We start from the raw sequence: 4,641 nt of genomic DNA on the forward strand, positions 1-4,641 counted from the left end.
GGCCCAGGGTTAGGGTTTTAGGGTCAGGGCCAAGAGTTAGTAGGGTTTTAGGGTCAGGGCCCAGGGTTAGTAGGGTTTTAGGGTCAGGGCCCAGTGTTAGTAGGGTTAAGGGTCAGGGCCCAGGGTTAGGGTTTTATGGTCAGGGCCCAGGGTTAGGGTTTTAGGGTTAGGGCCCAGGGTTAGGGTTTTAGGGTCACGGTCCAGGGTTAGGTTTGGTTTAGGGTAAGGGCCATGGGCCAGGGTTAGGGTTGTTTTAGGGTCAGGGCCAGGGCCCAGGATTAGGGTTGTTTTAGGGTCAGGGCCAGGGCCCACGGTTAGGGTTGTTTTAAGTCCAGGGCTCAGGCTTAGGGTAGTTTTAGGGTCAGGGCCAGGGCCCAGGGTTAGGGTTGTTTTAGGGTCTAGGGCCAGGGCCGAAAGTTAGGGTTGTTTTAGGGTCAGGGCCAGGACCCAGGTTTAGGGTTGTTTTAGGATCAGGGCCAGGGCCCAGGGTTACGGTTGTTTTAGTGTCAGGGCCAGGGCCCAGGTTTAGGGTTGTTTTAGGGTCAGGTCCCATGATTAGGTTTGTTTTAGGGTCAGGGCCCAGGGTTACGGTTGTTTCAGGGTCAGGGCCCAGGGTTAGGGTTGTTTTAGGGTCAGGGCCCAGGGTTAGGGTTGTTTTAGGGTCAGGGCCCAGGGTTAGGGTTGTTTTCGGGTCAGGGCCCAGGGCTAGGTTTGTTTTAGGGTCAGGGCCCAGGGTTAGGGTTGTTTTAGGGTCAGGCCCAGGGTTATGCTTGTTTTAGGGTCAGGGCCCAGGGTTAGGGTTGTTTTAGGTTCAGGGCCAGGGCCCAGGGTTAGGGTTGTTTTAGGGTCAGGGCCAGGGCCCAGGGTTAAGGTTGTTTTAGGGTCAGGGCCAGGGCCCAGGGTTAGGGTTGTTTTATGGTGAGGGCCCAGGGTTAGGGTTGTTTTAGGGTCAGGGCCCAGGGTTAGGGTTGTTTTAGGGTCAGGGCCCAGGGTTAGGGTTGTTTTAGGGTCAGGGCCCAGGTTAAGGTTTGTTTTAGGGTCAGGGCCCAGGGTTAGGGTTGTTTTAGGGTCAGGGCCCTTGGTTAGGCTTGTGTTAGGGTCAGGGCCCAGGGTTAGGTTTGTTTTAGCGTCAGGGCCCAGGATTAGGGTTTTTTTATGGTCAGGGCCCAGGGTTACGGTTGTTTCAGGGTCAGGGCCCAGGGTTAGGGTTGTTTTAGGGTCAGGGCCCAGGGTTAGGGTTGTTTTAGGGTCAGGGCCCAGGGTTAGGGTTGTTTTAGGGTCAGGGCCAGGGCCCAGGGTTAGGGCTGTTTTAGGGTAAGGACCCAGGGTTAGGTTTGTTTTAGGGTCAGGGCCCAGGGTTAGGGATGTTTTAGGGTCAGGGCCCAGGGTTAGGGTTGTTTTAGGGTCAGGGCCCAGGGTTAGGCTTGTTTCAGGGTCAGGGCCCAGGGTTAGGGTTGTTTTAGGGTCAGGGCCAGGGCCCTGGGTTATGGTTGTTTTAGGGTAAGGGCCCAGGGTTAGGGTTGTTTTAGGGTCAGGGCGCAGGGTTAGGGTTGTTTTAGGGTCAGGGCCCAGGGTTAGGCTTGTTTTAGGCTCAGGGCCCACGGTTAGGGTTTTTGGGTCAGGGCCAGGGCCCAGGGTTAGGGTTTAAGGTCAGGGCCACGGCCCAGGGTTATGGTTTTAGGCTCTTGGCCAGGGCCGAGGGTTAGGGTTTTAGGCTCAGGGCCAGGGTCCAGGGTTAGGGTTTTAGGCTCAGGGCCCAGGGTTAGGGTTTTAGGGTCAGGTCCCAGGGTTAGGGTTTTAGGGTCAGGCCCAGGGTTAGGGTGATTTCAAGGAAGTGACCTCACAATGTCTCAAGCTACCACTTACTGTTGATTGTGAGGAAATGCCAGCTGAGGCACATGCCTTGGGAGCTAAGTGGTTGCTGCCCTTGACTACTATGAAGACTGGTGTGGGAAGGGTCGCTTTGGATGCACTTGAGCAGGGGTCCCCAACCCCTGAGCCATGGAGCCGTAAGGAGCCACACAGCAGGTGAGTGGTGTCGAGTGAGGGAGTGAGGGAAGCTTCGTCTGTATTTACAGCCACTCCCCTTTGCTCACATTCCTGCCTGAGCTCCACCTTCTCAGATGAGCAGCAGCATTAGATTCTCATAGGAGAACGCACCCTGTTGTGAACCGTGCATGTGAGGGATCTAGGTTGCGCTGTGCTTATGAGAATCTAATACCTATTGATCTGTCACTTTCTCCCATCACGCTCAGGTGGGACCATCCAGTTTCAGGAAAACAAGCTTAACACGCCCACTGATTCTACATTATGGTGAGTTCTATAATTATTTTATTATATATTCCAGTGTAATAATGGAAATGAAGTGCCTAATAAACGTAAATGTGCTTAAATCTTTTGGCCCAGCTCCTACCTCCCGGCAGCCTCGCCAGGCCCAGAACTCTCTCCAGTCAGCCTCTACAGACCAAGCTCATGACTCACAATGGCCTATTTAGGCCCATACCCTACCTCACGGCAGTCTCCGCAGATGAGCCTACTGCCTCACAACAGCCTCCACAGGCACAGCTCCATCGTTACAATGGCCTCTTTAGACCCAGCTCCTGCCTCCCAGCCTTCTCTCCAGGCCCTGAACTTTCTCCGTAAGTTGAGGTAGCTGGGACTGTAGGTATACATGACGATACTTGGCTAATTTTTAAATTGTTTTGCAGACATGGGGTCTCACTTTGTTGGCCAGGCTGGTGTCAAACTAATGGCCTCAAGTGACCCTTCCACCCCTGCCTCCCATCCTCGAGGTATGTGCCACCACAAGGAGCACTTGTTCAATTTTCTAAAGAAAAAATTTCTAAAGTAAGGCTGTGGGATGATGGCAGGAAGATAAAAGAAAAACAGAAGAATAAGTTAAAATGACTTATTCACACATATTCTTTTGACAGCAAGAAGAACTTTTAGTATATACATTCCTTACAAACAAACAAACGGTAGATAAACAATGTTGTATAGGAACTTCAACACACACTGTACAATATTCCCACTTTGCTGACATAAGTTATGGAAATTTCGTGGTTTCCTTGAGTGTCGCTACCAGTATTTTGCTTCTCTGATGATTTTTATGAACTTCCTCATCTGTTAACTTCTCTCCAAAGTATGTCATGTCACGACATACTGCCGCTGCACGAACACGGCCAGTGTCTTCCTATTAAACATGTAGAATGCTTTCCTAATTTCTCTTTTTACTCTCTGTCTTTGTGTTCTGCATTTTCCTTACTTTTATTGTCGGAAACTCCAGAAAGTCAATCGTACTAATTTATCAGGATTTGCTTCATTAATTTATACTATGCTTATATGGAATTTTGCCCAACGGACCTCATTACAATTTGGGCCAGGGCCCAGGGTTAGGGTTGTTTTAGGGTCAGCGCCAGGACCCAGGGTTAGAGTTGTTGTAGGGTCAGGGCCATGGCCCAGGGTTAGGGTTGTTTTAGGGTCAGGGCCCAGGGTTAGGGTTGTTATAGGGTCAGGGAACAGGGTTAGGGTTGTTTTAGGGTCAGGGCCCAGGGTTAGGCTTGTTTTAGGGTCAGGGCCCAGGGTTAGGTTTGTTTTAGGGTCAGGGCCCAGGGTTAGGGTTGTTTTAGGGTCAGGGCCCAGGGTTAGGCTTGTTTTAGGGTCAGGGCCCAGGGTTAGGGTTGTTTTAGGGTCAGGGCCCAGGGTTAGGGTTGTTTTAGGGTCAGGGCCCAGGGTTAGGCTTGTTTTAGGGTCAGGGCCCAGGGTTAGGTTTGTTTCAGGGTCAGGGCCCAGGATTAGGGTTGTTTTAGGGTCAGGGCCCAGGGTTAGGGTTGTTTTAGGGTCAGGGCCCAGGGTAGGGTTGTTTTAGGGTCAGGGCTCAGGGTTAGGCTTGTTTTAGGGTTAGGGCCCAGGGTTAGGGTTGTTTTAGGGTCAGGGCCCAGGGTTAGGGTTGTTTTAGGGTCAGGGCCCACGGTTAGGGTTTTAGGGTCAGTGCCAGGGCCCAGGGTTAGGGTTGTTTTAGGGTCAGGGCCAGGGCTCAGGGTTAGGGTTGTTTTAGGGTAAGGGCCCAGGGTTAGGGTTGTTTTAGGGTCAGGGCCCAGGGTTAGGGTTGTTTTAGGGTCAGGGCCAGGGTCCAGGGTTAGGGTTGTTTTAGGGTCAGGGCCTGGGCCCAGGGTTAGGGTTGTTTTAAGTCCAGGGCTCAGGCTTAGGGTTGTTTTAGGGTAAGGGCCAGGGCCCAGGGTTAGGGTTGTTTTAGGGTCTAGGGCCAGGGCCGAAAGTTAGGGTTGTTTTAGGGTCAGGGCCAGGACCCAGGGTTTGAGTTGTTTTAGGGTCAGGTCCAGGGGCCAGGGTCAGGGTTGTTTTAGGGTCTGGGCCCAGGGACAGGGTTGTTTTAGGGTCAGGGCCCAGGGTTAGGGTTGTTTTAGGGTCAGTGCCCTGGGTTAGGGTTGTTTTAGGGTCAGGGCCCAGGGTTAGGGTTGTTTTAGGGTCAGGGCCAGGGCCCAGGGTTAGGGTTGTTTTAGGGTCAGGGCCCAGGGTTAGGCTTGTTTTAGGGTCAGGGCCCAGGGTTAGGGTTGTTTTAGGGTCAGGGCCCAGGGTTAGGGTTGTTTTAGGGTCAGGGCCCAGGGTTAGGCTTGTTTTATG

General features: G+C 52.6%; 1 long non-coding RNA gene across 1 annotated transcript; it reads left to right on the forward strand.

Moving 5' to 3' along the window:
• Nucleotides 1-1,166: 1,166 nt before the first annotated feature.
• Nucleotides 1,167-3,221, forward strand: LOC129532019 (uncharacterized). Its single transcript, XR_008677601.2, has 3 exons — nt 1,167-2,028; nt 2,256-2,313; nt 2,407-3,221. It is a non-coding gene; the product is annotated as an uncharacterized lncRNA (long non-coding RNA).
• Nucleotides 3,222-4,641: the final 1,420 nt, after the last annotated feature.

Source organism: Gorilla gorilla, chromosome 11, assembly GCF_029281585.2.
Source record: "Gorilla gorilla gorilla isolate KB3781 chromosome 11, NHGRI_mGorGor1-v2.1_pri, whole genome shotgun sequence".
Classification (NCBI taxonomy): domain Eukaryota; kingdom Metazoa; phylum Chordata; class Mammalia; order Primates; family Hominidae; genus Gorilla; species Gorilla gorilla.